At 38.6% G+C, this 17,101-nt stretch overlaps 1 long non-coding RNA gene across 1 annotated transcript; it reads right to left on the reverse strand.

The window, feature by feature from the left end:
- Nucleotides 1-1,424: 1,424 nt before the first annotated feature.
- Nucleotides 1,425-6,715, reverse strand: LOC111191747 (uncharacterized). The gene is made up of 3 exons (XR_002649637.2): nt 6,494-6,715; nt 5,150-5,214; nt 1,425-1,850 (listed from the first exon to the last, which is right to left on the reverse strand). It is a non-coding gene; the product is annotated as an uncharacterized LOC111191747 (long non-coding RNA).
- Between the last annotated feature and the right edge of the window lie 10,386 nt (nt 6,716-17,101).

Genomic DNA, 17,101 nt, shown 5'->3' on the forward strand with positions numbered 1-17,101 from the left:
AAAATTAATATTTTCCTTAACTTGTATTTAGTCTTCTTTCTGGTTTCATTCAACTATTTGTTTTAAATACACATAGAAAAGTAGATGAAAGAAAACAGTAAACAACTAAAAGTACTGAGAGCACAGCAAAAACACTGCAGAGTTACTGCAGCTCAGTAAATGAGGCTTGTTCTACAGCCTACAACACAGAGAGCAAGTATTTAATCATAATCTGTGATCTACAAGTTTACCTAAGGTAGCCCCGGGTGAATAACTACACACTGATGGTGAGTGTCAGTAACTGTTGGACACACCCAGTATGCAAATAGATTGTGACAGAAGCCAATGGAAAAGAAGCTGTTAATGGCAACAGACTAAACTCAGTTATTATAAGTTGGTTCAACTCAAAGATCTCAGTTTTAATGTATATATGTGCCCACAACTCAAAAAAGTTGAGTATTGTTTAGAAATCTCCAATTTTGTGTAAAACAGACTTAATTTATTTGAGTTCAAACAACTTCTGGGTTTACAGTGTGGTAACGATTGTGACCGGCGGCATCTGGCTAAGATTGTCTAGACTTGTCACTTACAGCAGGCCTTACACTCCAACAGGTCAGTGTAGTGTTCTTTAGCTTCTGTGGGAGAAAGTCAAAGTTGAGTTCCTTTCCCATTACTTTTCATAACATATATATATATATATATATATATATATATATATATATATATATATATATATATATATATATATATATACAGGGGTTAGACAATGAAACTGAAACACCTGTCATTTTAGTGTGGGAGTTTTCATGGCTAAATTGGAGCAGCCTGGTGGACAATCTTCATTAGTTGCACATTGCACCATTAAGAGCAGAGTGTGAAGGTTCAGTTAGCAGAGTAAGAGCACGGTTTTGCTCAAAATATTTCAATACACACAACATTATGTGTGACATACCACAGTTCAAAAGAGAACAAATTGTTGGTGCACGTCTTGCTGGCGCATCTGTGAGCAAGACAGCAAGTCTTTGTGATGCATCAGGAGCCACGTTATCCAGGATAATGTCAGCATACCACCAAGAAGGACCAACCACATCCAACAGGATTAACTGTGGACGCAAGAGAAAGCTGTCAGAAAGGGATGTTTGGGTGCTAACCCGGATTGTATCCAAAAAATGTAAAACCACGTCTGCCCAAATCACAGCAGAATTCAATGTGTACCTCAACTCTCCTGTTTCTACCAGAACTGTCCATCGGGATAATAAATTACTGTGGTCTGAAACCAGGTGTTTCAGTTTCATTGTCCAACTACTGTGTGTATATATAGATAGTTTTACTAACTAACAAATTCATTTTATTTATGTTTTAGTATTTGATATTTAACATTTGTGTAGTTTTAAACACATATTTGCATGTTTTATTTGTTAATTTGTAATAGTCTAATGCATTAACAAGCATGGAAAATATTATTTCTTCTGTTAAAGCCTGTTAAATCTAATAGCTTGGATATCTGTTTGGCATACTTGTAGACTTTTTTGATACTTAACAGTAAAATAATTGCAAGAACATTTTTCATTTTTAAGGCAAATCAAAGTTTTCCCAGACTTTTGATGGATAGTATACGGGTAGTGTACAGTGTCTACGAAAATACCTTAGCACTGATTCAGTGGCGCATGTCTGGAATGAACTTACATTACTCACAGAGGCCTGAGAGGGGCTTGAGAGGGGTCTGTAGAGGCGGGGAGATGAGAGGAATCGGGGGAGGAGTTGTGGAGGTGTGTCTCCTAAACAGATTGCTTATTGGCTGAAATTCTGAACCCTGCAGGCACTGTCATAGCAGGAGGATTTTAGGAGGCTCTGCTGAATCATCTGCCCAGCTGAGGGAGCCATGGAAGGAGAGAGAGAGAGAGAGAGAGAGAGAGAGAGAGAGAGAGAGAGAGAGAGAGAGCAGGAGAAAGATTGAGTGTTCTGGAAAGTGTTGGAAAGCTGAGGAGTGAGCCAGACTCTCCGAGACTTCATACTGAGTCTAATCCCAAATGTTTGCAGATATCAGATTCCCTCTTATTGTGTGACTCATCTTTTTGTGTGCACTGTACTTAATGTGCTGGTTTGACTGTAGTGACTTTATTTTTCACTCCAATGCAAAATCCTTCCCTCCAGCCATCTTAGGAGTCAGCAGGGAATGTCAAATGAGGTAACGCATGCATTCAACCACTGATATTTGCCCCAGTTTCAGCATAATTGTCTCCCCTCGTCTCAGTCTTTTCTAAAGCAGTACCAACAGTAATGCCTTCAACAGTAATTTATATTGTGTCTCTTGTGTCCAGATTAATAGTGACCCAACAGAGTGCTACAGCTTCCTTTTTTTAATTCTACAGTTTCCCCCAGTAAACTTATCCTCTCACTATTAATACTGTAACTGCTGATATACAGCTCTGGAAAAAATAAGAGACTGCTTAAAAATGATAAGTTTCTATGATTTCACCAAATTGAAAAGCTCTGGAATGTAATCAAGAGGAATATAGATGATCACGAGCCATTAAGCCAAGATGAACTGCTTGGATTTTTGCACCAGGAGTGTCATAAAGTTATCCAAAAGCAGTGTGTAAGACTGGTGGAGGAGAACAGGCCAAGATGCATAAAAACTATTATTAAAAACCAGGGTTATTCCACCAAATATTGATTTCTAAACTCTTAAAACTTTATAAATATGCACTTGTTTTAGTTTTTTTGTTTGCATTATTTGAAGTCTGAAAGCTCTGCATCTTTTTTGTCATTTCAGTCATTTCTCATTTTCTGCAAATAAATGCTCTAAATGACAATATTTTTTATTTTGAATTTGGGAATGAAGTGGTCTCTTATTTTTGTGCAGAGCTATTGGATTCTGAATGTAGGATGACTGTTTCTATGAGATGGGCTGAATCAAATGTTTCTAGAACTGCCAATCTCTTGCGATTTTGCGCACAATGGAGTTTACTCATAATGGTGTAATGGTGTAAAAAATAAAACAAGGTATGTAGATGGAAGATTTGTTGATAAGAGGCCAACAGAGAATTGCTTCAGTCAGCCTAGAGCATATAACAGAGGCTGCAGTGAATACAGGCTTTTCAACACTGGACATCTATAAAAATGTAGCCTGATCTGATAAATCTCTATGTTTGAACAGATGGTACACAGGTGGTTGGTTTGTCGTCAGAATTTGCCGGCATTATCTTGAATCAATGGACCCAACCCAGTTGAGTCAACAGCCCAGGCTGGAGAAGGTGCAATAATGGTGTGGGGAATATGTAATTGGTTTGAATGGCACTTAAATTTAAGGACTGTTGCTGACCATGTGCTTCACTAATTGGACACTGTCTTTCATTGTGACGATGCCCTATGCCAAAACGCAAAATTAGTCTTAAACTCATTTCATTAACATAACAATAAGTTGTTCTGTGATCACCAGATCTGCATCCAATCCAATCCCAATCTTTGGGATGTAGTAAACTGCTGCAGATTTGTAATGCATTGACAATAATCCTTTCAGCATGGACTATAAGGCTTGTTTTTCAACACTTTGTGGAATCATGCAAGAACTGAAAATATTTTGAAGCAAACGGAAGCTAGCCTAACTAGAATTACTGCAGCGTTCTTACTGAAGTGTTTTCTTCTCATGGTTTACCTTTAAGCACATGCAATTAAACGAATGTTGCTCTGTTTCTGGGAAAAGGCCTACATGGAACAACAGTTGCCTTCCATAGTAACCCAAGCAGGGAGGGAACAGGCTGAACACAATTGCGACCTCCACGGTGCAAACATTCTTGTCATTGCATAGCCACACATTGTTATGATAGACGGCCCAAGCGTAAGTCCTTTCAGCACCGTGCAGACCACACAGCAAGCCACTGGCCTGTAGCAGGGCCGCTAAATTTGTCTGATCCAGACAGTTAATCCAGAACTAATTAAAGCACCAAACATTCGGCTGTACGCTGTAGTGTTGTGGTGTTTTCAGAGGAGGTCGAATGAGGTCACAGGCTCAGAGCTGTTTACTGGGGTTACCCAGTCTGTCACCTCCTTGGATGACTTGAGGGGTACTAATGTATTTTCCAATGAGGCAGGGACTTTGGAGCAGTATCAGATGTTATGGAAAATGAACTGAGCCCAAATCCAGATCAGAGTTACATTGGAGCAGTAAGGAGATGCTCATGAGGCTGTTATGGTAATAGGCTGTTATGGGCATGCGTCTAAAAATGTCTGATGGATGTTTTTTACTCATAGAACAGACAGGGGTGAGACTGCAGAGTATTTACAACACTATTTTTCTTATTTCTATTTTTTTCCATTTTTCTTTCCTTTTCCCCTTGTATATTCCCCATCACAAGGGATGCCACAACACAAGGAGGGTGAAGACTAGCACATGCCTCCTCCAACACATGTGAAGTTAGTCTCCGCCTCTTTTCAAACTGCTGCTGAAATGCAGCATTGCCAAGTAGCATCACAGTGCGCTCGGAGGAAAACACAATGACTGGGTTCCGATACATCAGCTCACAGACACATCGTGCTGATCGACATCACACTATGAGTCATGAGGGGAAAGCGCTCCATATGCCCACTTAGAGAGAGCAAGGCCAGTTGTGCTTTCCCAGGGCTCCAGCAGCTGATGGCAAGCTGCATGAATTCGAACCAGCAATCTACCGATCATAGTGGCAGCGCTTGGACCACGAAAGCCACAGAATGCTCCACTGATCTGTGGGATAGATGTTTGGCCTCCTGCATTAAAAGTGGATGTGATTTTTGATTACGGTGTCGCTTGTCTGTTTGCATGGACAATTGTAGCCAGATGCCACTAGTCACGATCACTAACAGTGTTGTTACACTGTGTTGCTGCCCACTGTGTGTGGTAATGGCTTCTATGACATATTCCTGGTACACACACCACTATGGATCAAGGAATGTTAAATATTGTACCTGCACAACTTCGTAAACGTCCAATCCATTTGGCACCTATCAGGACTTTAGGGCTTCAACTCCAATTATTCATGCTACCATACCATGAGCACACTAGCCAGTGTTCAGCCTCACTCACAAGATAATACCTCACACCTTACACAGATGTAGGCATTCCCAAGCATCCCCCCTGAGGTAACACTTCATGCTCTCTCTGCTACTGTACAAATAATAGGCCAAAGCTCACCAAAAGCCCATGTCTTCAGCCTCAGGTTGGGTTGAGGAGGAAAAGAATTTGCATAGACTGCAGGTCTGTGAATAAACAGGGGCACTATTAACTAATAATGAGTACAATTTGTTCCTAGTGAATCACTAAACAGAACATTTTAACAAATGTGTTACACGGTAGTAAAACCAAGTGCCTGAGGCAGGAACACTTATGTGGTTACAGGTGTGTGTGCCTTATCACTCTTATTAAATTTAATTGTGCTTTTTTGGGGTGGCATTTATGGAACCTATTAGCAAAAATAAATACTCATATAAAATAAATGTGCTAGAACATTGAGCTACTAGAATTTAATTTCAAGCTTTGCTGTTACACATTAAGTGTTTGATGTTCATCTTTGGTAAAAAAAAAGAAAAATAGATGGATGGCTGTGGGTTCACTATTTGCCAAAAAACAGGTCATGATTGCCCTTTCTATGTATGTGTTATAACTGATTATTAATGATTTTTAAGGCATTTACAACCTATTTAGTAACCCTTAATAAACAAATTGTAAACCATTCATAAACCCTTTATAAAGGTAGTCTTATTTTAAAGTGGTACCATTTTTTCTTAAGTTATTTTGCTTTTTTATGCACCACTGCATGTTTAATTTTATTCATTAAACATGTAATAAAAACCTTTGAAATTCTCAAAAATCATCTTTAAAGATGTCTGAACCCTTTTGAAGGTTGCAATGGTCCATTCTTCCCATTTATGTTAGATATCAAACCAGTTATACTGAATCCAGGTGAATAATAGAATTATGTGTAATATATAACATGAGACAAATGTACACATCACAGTAAAAAGAAACTCAAAGTAATTATATGAGAATATTTTGTCACTATAAATACAATATAATAATTTATTTACATATTCTTATTGATGCTTTATTTAATTTAGTGACCAGACAGGAATTTTCCTGCTTTTAAATGTCTCAGTTTAATGATAAACACTTTGAATTTGCAATTCAAAATAACCAAATAACAATTAATCATCTCTTTCCTTGTCTTGCCTAAAGTCTGTCAAACAAACAGTTCAGGGCAATATTCAGACTTGCTGTGTCATCTTATGTGTGTAATAGTTCTCTCCATTTTGGAAAAGCACTTCCGATTCTTGTTTTAGCATGTTTTTTCTGACCATAGCCATGCAGTGCACTTGCCAGATTTCACAAGAATCTGGTCTAAAGAAAGGTCTTCTCAGGTAGCTTATACAAATGTGCTGATTGCATTTCTAAGATAATTATTACTTCATTATGTTCTACGTATTTTCAGTTTTTAATTAATACGAAATTGAATTATCTCTGTACCAGCAGTACTCTTACATAAGCATGGACTGTGAGTCGGTCTCCTCTTTCCGTCCTGGCAGTGCGTGTGGACAGATCTCAGCAGGGGGCGTTCGGTGTGTGGGGAAGAACTCTCTCCGCACCTGCTCTTTGCATGTCCGAGAGGGGTCAAGGCTCGCCGTGACTCAGGAGAAACCCAGACGGGGGCCAACATGAATCAAACTGCCTAAAAAAGGAACTAGCCTGGTGGACTATACCACTCTCATTCCCCTGCAATGACAGACAGAGAGAGAAAGAGAGAGAGAGAAAACGAGAGAGAGAGAGAGAGAGAGACAAAGAGAGAGAAAGAGACTAGCCAGGTATATGCATGACCTATGTCCTATTTGGATCCGTGCACTCTGTGTTTGTTTTCTTTACCCAAAAATAGAGATGACAAAGTACAGAACACAGGTTCGTAGAGTTTACTTGGCACTGTAGCTCGTTTAAAACCTGCTGTGCATCTGATCTGCCTTCCATTCTGCTGCTTATGTTGTATTATATAATATATGCAATTTATATTTAATATATGATTGCAAATATATTGCAAAATGCAACTTTATTGCATGCACCCTGTTCTATTTTTCCCAGTATTCAAATTTAGTTAAATTTCCAGATCCTGTTTTTCCAGATCCTCATATAACTGCAATATTGTCATAAATAATATTGGTGAGGCCCTAAAATGTGGAACTCCATAAGTTCTTCTACTATTCATTCTATTTGTCTTGTAGTTTCTGCATTATGATTAATACAAATGCATCATACACCTTGACTTTTAAGGCTGTTCTGCAACTGATCTGCTTTCCGTTCAGCAGCAGCATATGTAGTATTATATAATACCATTATATATACCATTTATATTTAATGCAATATTATATTGCAAATGTATAGTAAATTGCAGCTTTAATGCATGCAACATTTTCTATTTTTCCAAATGTTATGATAGTTAGATCCTCAGATCCTTTTTTTCACTTGTATAACTGAGTTATTGTCATAAATAACACCAGTTCCATAGGCCCTAAAATAGAGATTTGTGGGACTCCACAAGATATGCTAAAACAAAAAGGTTTTTTCTAGTAGTTTGTGCATTAGGATTAATTAATACTTATGCATCCTACACCTTGACTTCAAAAGCTGCTCTGCAACTGATCTGCCTTCTATTCAGAACAATATGGGATATTATATAATATGTACAGTTTATATTTAAATGCACAGTTATATTGCATATATATTCCAAATTGTAACTTTATTACATGCAACATGTTTTTTGTTTTACCAGTGTTAAAAATAGTAAAGCCCTCAGATCCTTTCTTTTTTCACTTGTATGCTTGCTTTATTGTCATAAATAACATTGGCTTAATAGACCCTAAAATAGAGACTTGTGGGACTCCACAAGATATGCCAAAACAAATAGTTAACCCATTTTTCTGCATTAGGATTAATACTAATGTGTAATACAGCTTGACTTTTTAACAGTACAGTTGGGCGGTAAAATAACAAAAGTGAGTTTTCTATAGCAAACTTTACTTAACAAAACAAAAGTAACATGCAGTCTAAACAGGGGTGCTCAAAATTGTGTATACAGCTCATGCAGGTATTAAGGTACCACATGACATAAGACATATTCAATAACACAGTACTTATTTATATTTATAGCAATGCAAAGTAATAATTTATCATTATAGCCACAGTATTGTTCAGTGTTTTTAGTGTTTTGTTATATTCTGGAGTTCCAATGAATTTAAATCTCAGTAAACTCACAAAACGTTTGTGCCTAGTTCTACTTTTTTAAAATATAAAAGCCTTTATTCATATACACATAATTGTAGTATGATTTCATTGCATAATAAGCATACCGTTCTCTTTTTAACATCAGTGTCTTAGCTGTAGTGAGGTTTAAACCCCCTCTAGAGGGGAGTGGAAGTGTAAATGAAAAACCGTCTGGGGAGGCTGAACTTCAGGCCTAAGATAAACGTGGAACAGCTCCCACACGTCAAATTGGAACTCTGTGACTTGTAATCACGTCCTCTTGAGCAGAACGCTGCGGGGATTAAGCGATCCCGGCAAAGACTTCTGTTTACCGGCAGAGCGGGATAGCTGTGCTGCCATTGCAGCACTCTCTGATCCCAGCTGATCACAGAGCTGGAGTCAACGCAACCTTAATCTGTAAACATGAACGTCAAACAAACGCTGCTTTTGCATGAGCGTGTTTGATTATGACAGGTGCCAGCAGTATAAAAGCTGTGGAGCATGGCCTGGGTGTTCTTTTTGATGGCTTATTCCATAAACTGCACAACACAGAAGAGCTTAACCCTGTAAGGCAATTGCCAGTGTTTTTATTTATCATTTTTTTACTTTGCAAATTGAGTTTAAAGAGACAATCTCTACATTTTCTGAAAATTTAGATTTTTTTTTTCTGGGGACAGTTGAAATGTAGATAGGGCTTTTTTTGTGGGGTAATCTGTGGGGTGATCTGGTAATCTGGGTAATCCCGAAGTCTGAGAGAGCACAACTGGTCATGTTGTGCAGCTGGGTTGCTGCACTTTCCTCCGAGTGCTCTGTAATGCTACATCAGCGGAAGATAGAAAAGAGGAGGTGTCTGACTTCATATGTATTTAAGGAGGCATGTTTTAGTCTTCACCCTCCTAGTGTTGAAACCATTACTAGTGATAGGTGACAGAAATCTGTTCCACAGTTACCTAGTGATAGGTGACAGAAATCTGTTCCACAGTTACCTGCAAGTGTCCAACGAGAGGGGAAATATGAAAACAGAACCGCAAAAACTGCTTCTTATGTCTTTCCTTCAACAATGGTTTTCTTCTTGCCAGATTTGTGGAGTGCACAACTTATAGTTGTCCTGTGGAAAGATTGTCCCATCTGAGCTGTGAATTTCTGCAGCTCCTCCAAAGTGACCATGGATCTCTTGACTCTTGACTTTTTCTCAACAGTACTCTCTCCTTACTCCATCTATCAGTTTGGGTGAATGGCCATGTCTTGGTAGGTGTACAGTTGTAGAATGTTTTTTTTTTTTTTCATTTTAATGCAACAGAATGAGCATAAAATTTTCCCTTCAGAAATGTGTGATGATAGTCTACCTCAACTTTATGTTATTGGTTTGAAAGTTTGAATCATAGAGAAAAGTGTTTCCACACTGCAAAAGAAACGAACCATGTTTCCTTTGATCTGGATTGAGTTAATCTCTTTTGGTAGGAACCACTTTGATTTTTTTTTGTAAATTTTAACCCTGCAATTTTGGTTCGGACCAAACTAAAAATCCAAAAGTTTGGTGTGGAACCATTGCTGTACACTGTGGCCCTTAAAAAGGTTCTTCGTGCTTGCACTTTTTACCTTTTTAATGCGACATTTATGGAATCATGTTTTAGATGTTCTTCGTTGTTTTTGAAGTTTTTAATGTGGTTTATTCATGGCATTGCTCCAAGCTCCAAAACCCTTTACACTGCTCCATTTTGCACTTTGGCACAAGTGCAGCATGTTGTCCCAGCTAGGTTAACAATAACTCTGCACTCTAAAATCAGCATGAACTTGAACCCCTTGCTTCTAGTAGAGTCTAGGTCGAGACCCTCCCCTCCGCTATTCACACCCCCACCATGCTGAGCAGCCTATCCTGGGACTCGCTCTGAGTCCGGGAACCCAAGCCTGGGAACATCAACAACTGGATTCCTGGGTTCCCTCTTCATCCCCGCCAATAGCTGTGGAGGTGCGTTGATTGTGTGAAGACAGCTGGCCTTTGCATGAGAGTATCAAAGAGCTGCAGCTGTCCTCTTTACTGAGGGTGTTTGCCTTGTCTACTGCCATGGCTACAGAGGGATGTGGGAGTCTGGTGCTCAGCAGCAGGACTTTTTTAAAGAGCTCCACATTTGCAAGGATGTTTTTCAGTGGCTTCTGAATCTAACCACCGCCAATTCCCCCAATCCCGTTTCTACACTCCAGGATGCCAGGTATAGACAACAGCATGCACACAGTGTGCTGCAGCCATGGAAACGGGCAAGCTTGCTATATTTTGGGTGAACAAGTAATCATTGATCTTCAGTAAAGTTGCCAAACCATAGCTGGGTATTTTTCTACCACCACCACTAGCGTAGTTTTGCATTTCAGACATTGCAAACGTATGTGTTCACTGATCAGCTATGGAGTAAGACGCGTTGTTGCTGGCCATCGTGTGTCAACCTGGCAACCCGTGTGAGCTGGGGAAGAGCAGGTCAGGCAGAGAACAGTATCCAGTGTTTGGAAATTGGACTCCTATAGCCATTTCACAGACTCACTCGCATTTATTACTGATTGTTCCTTTAAAAATAAGCCATTCCATTCTCCTCTAAATAATTTACAAGAGGAAGGATATGTGCAGGTCAGGCCGTCCTAACAAGTTCAGTCCAGGAGCAGACAGCAAGATGTGTAAAGAAGTCTCCAACAATCCTAAAATGTCCTCATAGGACCTCCAGCTAGCTCTTGACACGGTACATAATCTGATCTACATTTAAAAATAGACTGCAGAACTTTGATTTTTATGGGAGGTGTGGAGGAAATGGTCCTGTCATAAAAGAATAAAAATGCAACAGTCCACAGCACATTGTTCCTGAACTATATTAAGATGTTCTCTGGCAAACTTTGAACATCCTCTGATGTTTTTTATTGACAGCAAGAATTTCCTCTTTGCACAAAATAAAGATTAACTGTCCATAACTTTTCACAAATGTTAAAAACGACAAAGGTTTGTTTTTTTTTACGAACTGTCCTATTTATTCCAAATGACTACCTATCTATGGTTATGGTATGGTAATGTTAAATTCACCTACCATCAGAAGACACCACTGAAGTTATGTCATCCTGAGATTTTAGAGTCTGTTCTTACTTATTGCGGAGGACCAATGAGATTCACATCCCTGCTGCCAATACTGCTGTTCAGCTTCACACTTCACACACTGCAGACTTGTCGAGCACGGCCATGTTTCTGACAGTGTTCCTGCCTTGAAGAGCTGTTCCTGTAAAGGTCTGCCATGTTACTGAGACGTCTTTGCAGATGCCTCTCTAGATGGGAACATTGCAAGGATGGTTATGGCATGACAAATCAAAAGTGTCAGGACCAGAAGACAAAACAGAACGGAAAACTCTTCACCAGGGACAGAGATTGAGAGGAAGTGACACCAGGAGCTCTCTTCTTAACTGCCATACTGTAAACATTTCTACAAAGTATGATGGAGGTAAGAAAACTTTTGAAGTAGACCATGTGTCTTGAGGAAATGTTTATAAAGAGGCACTAAACCCTTAACCATTTATTTTTTTCATTAATAGCTGAAACATACCAGTCCTGCTTAAATTTTTATAACCGTTTTTATTATGGTCATTTCTGCCTCTGCAGCGCCCTCACAGGTTCAGCTGTGCTATAGCTGAAGATGATGTGTCTGAGTACTTTGGTACATAGATACTCACAGTATGCAAATCAGTCAATCATTAATACCGTCGCCCTGGTGACGTGACGTCAAACCATCACTATCAGAGGCAAACTGCTCAGCCTAATCAGCTCTCCTTTTTTCCCCACCCCTAAACCCATACATTACCCAGTGCCCCTCCCAAACTACTCCTCCCATTTTTTTTTGCATTTTTCAAACTTGAGCTGAGGGTGGAGTAAGGTAAAATCAGGGGGTTTAGTTACCCTTTAAGTTATAACTGACCTAGAATAAAATACACAGTATTAAACCTTGTTGTTGTGGTTTACAAATGTTTACACGAGACCTTTTTGCAAGTTTTAGAAAAGATATTCATTCTGAAGGATGGACCACTGACTGGTGGATAGTTTATCTCAGCAAAGGAGAAATACTTATTAACACAGATTACGACCCAATTGTGAATAAAATTTGAGAGAGAGAAAGGCCTTTTGTGTACATAGAAAAATCATTTCAGCTCATAAAAAATGGGAGCACAACCAAAAGTGTTGCGTTTATATTTTTGTTTAGCAAATAATAAAATGTTAATTCATTAATCCACCAACCCAGTCGTCTATTTGTGTTAGATATGATTTATACCAATTTCTAGGAGTGCTTCAAACATATGTTCACATCAAATGTTTCATGTATTTATAATAAAACTATTAATAAAACTATAAATCTAAAACAAAGTGGTTTTCTTAAATCTTCTGCAGTGCATTGTGTATGTATTGCCAGTATTTGTTTATAATAATAAAGTCCTATTCTTTTGGCAATACTTCTGTATGTGAATTAGAAAACCTGTGTAATGGCATTTTTGCATTTGTGCAAGTATTTTCAGCAGTGGATGCCACTAAAAGTACACAAACATCTGGACATATTTTAAAAGCATTTAATTTATAAATACTATTCATAAAGACTGATAAATTGATATATTTGTATGTGCTTATATACTGCGCTCAATATTTGCTTTACATTTCTTTAAATAATATTGTGTTCACCTTTTATGTGATGAATCATTCAAATAACCGGAGAACACTTTACATGATATAATAAGACCATTGGACCAGATAAGGAATTGGCTTTTATTCTAGAACAGAGCAATTAGTCATTCCTGTCCTATATTTCCCTTGTGGCTGCTGGGAAAGTTCTGTCTGAGCATCTTAAAAATATAGATAACTATTAAGTGGCATCCTCAGGAATTGATCTATTTTAAGGTTAATTGGGGAAATGCATCACATAAACAGCTTGTATATTCCCTTATGACCAATAAACCAGAAACCAAGCTGTCAACATCTATTTTTTTTTCAATCAAGCTGTCGTTTTAGCGATAGCGTCTGAGGTTCTCTGTTTTTGCAGCCTACATTAGTCTTTGTCTATTATTACATAACCTCAGCACAGCATTCCCAGAGCGCATTTTCCCCCGAACGCACAGGGAGGCGTGCTTTCTTTGGCCTGACAATACAGAACAGTCAGAACTATCTAGAAGGCTTTAGCTTCGCTGCAGCTGTATCTGTGTTCTGAGGGTGGGAGCTGCTCGTCCTGCAGCTCTAGGATTAGCCAGTGAGAGGAAACAGCTGAGGCCTATGTGGCGTCAGCAAGGGCTAATCAGCAGCTAGCACCACCCGCTAATCCCACCCTCCTTTATGCCCCAACCTCGGGGTCAGCTTAGCACAAAGGGCCTGACCCACAGGAGTCAATGGAGTAAGGGGCCATGAGGGAAGCGAAAAGCGCTGGGTCAAAGCTGACTCATCATGGCCTGGGCCTAAAACCACCAGGCAGCATACAAATCCGACAGTAGCTTTGTGAACTTGTGATCATGGAAGATCGTTCACTAGCTAGTTGCTGGATAGCTCACCTGAACAACATGAGCATGTTCATCCACTACTATGTAACTTGTTGAAAAGAAAACTAGCATCATTTAGCACATCCATGCTACATCCAGGTTCTGGAAATCTACAACTTTGCAGATTTTAGCTCCAACAGGTCCAACAAATGCTTTGTTAGCATCTGAATATGGATGCTTTTACACCTTTAGTTTTGGTCTAGATCTAAAAAGCAGGTGTTAAAGGTGCCACAAACCACGAGCCAGACCAATAGTCCAAAATTTGGTCCAAACAAAAGAGGTTGTCTCGATCCAAATCGACTGAACCATGATTAAATTCATCTGCAATGTGAAAGCCCTTTTCTATAAAGTTGTCATCCATTCAGTACACTGTAAAAAGTGAAGCATGGAGCTGTTCATTCAAGCTAATAAATATGATTGAACACATAGTACAATTATTGACTTTATTGTGAAACTCAACCTTTTTGAATTTTGATGTGTCAATTTTGATTCAGACTAAATTAATTACAATTCTGAAGGAAATAAACCAAATGTTTTGGTTCCACTGAAATCATACTCGAAGAAAAGAGATAAGGATGTAATATTTTTAATTTGAATCAAACATGAATTGCGCATGCGCACTGTGGAGCACGGGAGAAGTTGTAGAGAAGTGCTTCAGAGCACTGAGGGAGAGAGGGAGAAAGTGCCTGAACGCGCTCGCGAGAGAGAGAATGAGAGAGGGAGAAAGTGCCTGAACGCGCTCGCGAGATAGCAACGCATGCTTATGGTATTGTGGCGTCGGGACTGGAGGGGGGGCGGAAGGAATTATGGGAGCTCACCCTGTTGGGGGAAGTGGGTGTTTTTCTGCGTGTTTATGTTACTGTTTATCCCAGAGTTTCATGTCATGTTTTATTATCACTGTTCTAGTATTATTCATGTAGTTATCAGTTATGTGGTTGTTTTGTGTAAGTGCCTCACCCTTTGTGTGTTTTCTGTGTGTGGGAGTGGGGTTAGCTGCGTTGGAGCTGTAGTTAGTTTCACTTTCAAAAGTGGAATCCCATGTAAATCCAGCTCTTAGTGTCCTCCTCAGAGCAAAATAAAAAGAGCAAGAGAGCACTGAAACGAATCTCGCTGGTAATCCGTCCTCTTCCACGCCACAGTAACTTCTGGAACTTCTGAATATGCTGCCATGTTTTTTTTTTAAGTTCGGTTCAATTTAAATGTATTAGTTTGGTTCCGAAACTGAAATGTAAAGAATTTAACTTGGATCAAGGTGAATAATTAATATTGGGTCGAGTGAAGTAATATGGTTTATGTCAAAATAAAATAATCAGGTTGTAACAATTGACTTTATTTAGATTGAGTGAAGTCAAATAGTTTAGATGCAACAAATGGACATCATTTTTTTTAATTTGAGCAGGGCTACACTTTTTACAGTGTATTAAACAAAGAAAAAAAATGGTATTTGTGCTAAAAAAAAATTCTGGACATTCACGAATATTAAAGATGTTAAGGGATGAAAGGGTTAAGTGATCACCAAGACGCCAGTCAGCGATAAAACGGACCCAAATCAATTTTTTTAAACACTATCAACACCTGAGCCATTGTTGCAAATTAATCTTTTTTTGCTGCAGATCTATAAAACAGACCAGTTCCAGTATTGGACTCCTGTGTAAAAAGACACCGGGTCATGTCCGCTGCTAGGACCCATACCAGGTTCAGTGCTACATGTGGCCATAATCCACTGCAGTGCACATTTTGTTACCTAAGAATCTGCAATGACTGAAATTTTGCTGAGAAATTCTACGCTTTACAGAAAACAACATTGTGTCACAAAACTTCATGTTCAATTACAGTTGAAGCTGTCTTGTGCACTTGTTTTGGGATGCAACCAGGGACCTTGCTCAGCATAGCAAAGCTCTGATGTGTGATGGTATTCCGGGCTTTAAATGGACCTCTTGGGCTCTCAGTCCTTTGCGTGCCACTCCAAGCTTTTCTCAGCCCAGTCAATAATTACAAAACACAGCTGACGTAATTCGATGGATTTTCTAAATGTGGCTTCTAAATGCAGCATTGATCTGTCTGACACTTGTTGAATGTGTTTGCAGCAACATTAACAGATGTAGAAAGAAGCTATGTGAACATAATACATTTTGAGAAAGACATGAATTTGGAATAGGATTATTACTCTGGTTAAAATCTTTTAAAAGTAATCAAATACTCCCTTTATTTTTATTAATAAGAAATATTAAGGAGGTTGGCAGAGTCTACTTTTTTAATGTGTTGTACATGAAAGCTTCTGCTCAGGTTTCTGTATATGACTTCTTTAAAGTTTATTATGGCTTGTGGTCCTCTTACTCACATCACTGTGTGCTTTATTGTAAAGTGAACTGGTTCCTTTGTGAAAGAGATCTGTGATCTTAATAGGAATTTAACTTATTGCTTAAATGGATATGTTATAAATCCTGTATAAAGGAACCCTTTAAATAGTGTCAAAGTTTGAGTTAATACATTAAATAAGAAATGTGTTAGGAACCTGTGCGAATGATTCATTGACTTATTTAAAACCTTTATAAAGGTAAGTTTACAAACAGCCTAAACTGAGCCCAGACCCTAATTTTGCTAAAAACGATGCAAAGCGCTTTGCAACAGGATGGATATTGTTGTTTCACAACAATGGTGCCTTCCAGACTGGCTCTATGTGTAGTTTGTTCACTCCTTTCTGCTAAGAATTTACAACCCCTCCTGGAGCTACGCTTGAACTGTGACCGAGGAGTGCCCTAGTGAGATGAGGTCACGGGGTGAACACCAATAAACGGTGCTGGCGTCTTTGTGTCCAACACCTCATAGAGTCTTGGATTAATGTCTAGGTAACCTAACAACTAAAAGGGTACAAGAGTATTTTACCCATTTGATGTTTGAAAATAAAGAACAAAGAAAGAAAAAGAAACTAAGTAAAGAAAATTTGTTGTATATTAAATAGATTTTACTATCAATTTAAACTAATGTACACACCCATTCTTTAGTAAATTATTCCCTGTGTTCAGTTTTAGTTTGTCAGAAGTCATTTGGATAGTCTATGAACAAGCATGTCTCTTAAAATATGTGTTTATTGAAGCTTGTCCAAGTGACTGAGTATTGCAAATCTCTAACTTGCCTGTAGAGGCACTGTTACACCAGTTATGATTATAAACACCACTGCAGTTACTTTCTGACTTTACATGACTTTATCATGTTTTTAGATCTTTATCTGCACATTAAAAAAGTCTCTCAGATCCTGGATAAGACTTACACATGGACACTTCATTTGTCTTGAGTATCAAACAACCAAAACAGAGTTAAAAC

Source organism: Astyanax mexicanus, chromosome 22 (assembly GCF_023375975.1).
Source record: "Astyanax mexicanus isolate ESR-SI-001 chromosome 22, AstMex3_surface, whole genome shotgun sequence".
In the NCBI taxonomy this organism is placed as follows: Eukaryota; Metazoa; Chordata; class Actinopteri; order Characiformes; family Acestrorhamphidae; genus Astyanax; species Astyanax mexicanus.